Here is a 418-nt window from a genome sequence, read left to right on the forward strand (position 1 = left end):
GCGTCTGGACGAAATAGATGGAGGGAGAGCCGCGTGGACGTTCGTTATCTACCACCGAAACTGCATTTTTATAGCGCGTTGAATTATAATCGTCAGTGTGGGCATGGTATGAATAAAACCGCCTACATCTGGAAGATGACCCTGGACAGCTCTTCACGGTGGCAAAAAGAAGAAAACGGGACACAACTATAACATAGTTTGGAGTTCTTATTGAGATGTCAACGGCGATTTTGCTGAGGGATCGGAAGTATGACCGAGCTGGTGTTAGAAGTTTATCAAAATATCTTTATAAATGGTGGCTCTTCTAAAGTCCAGATTTCACATTCTGTAAACTGAAAAAGAAACTGGATATACAGAAATTAACACATGGAACAAACCTTAAAGAAAGGCATTAATTAACGTGGAATTATGAACGAGA

The sequence above is a fragment of the Plasmopara halstedii genome (genome assembly GCF_900000015.1).
Source record: "Plasmopara halstedii genome assembly, contig: Scaffold_1651, whole genome shotgun sequence".
Taxonomy (NCBI): Eukaryota; Oomycota; class Peronosporomycetes; order Peronosporales; family Peronosporaceae; genus Plasmopara; species Plasmopara halstedii.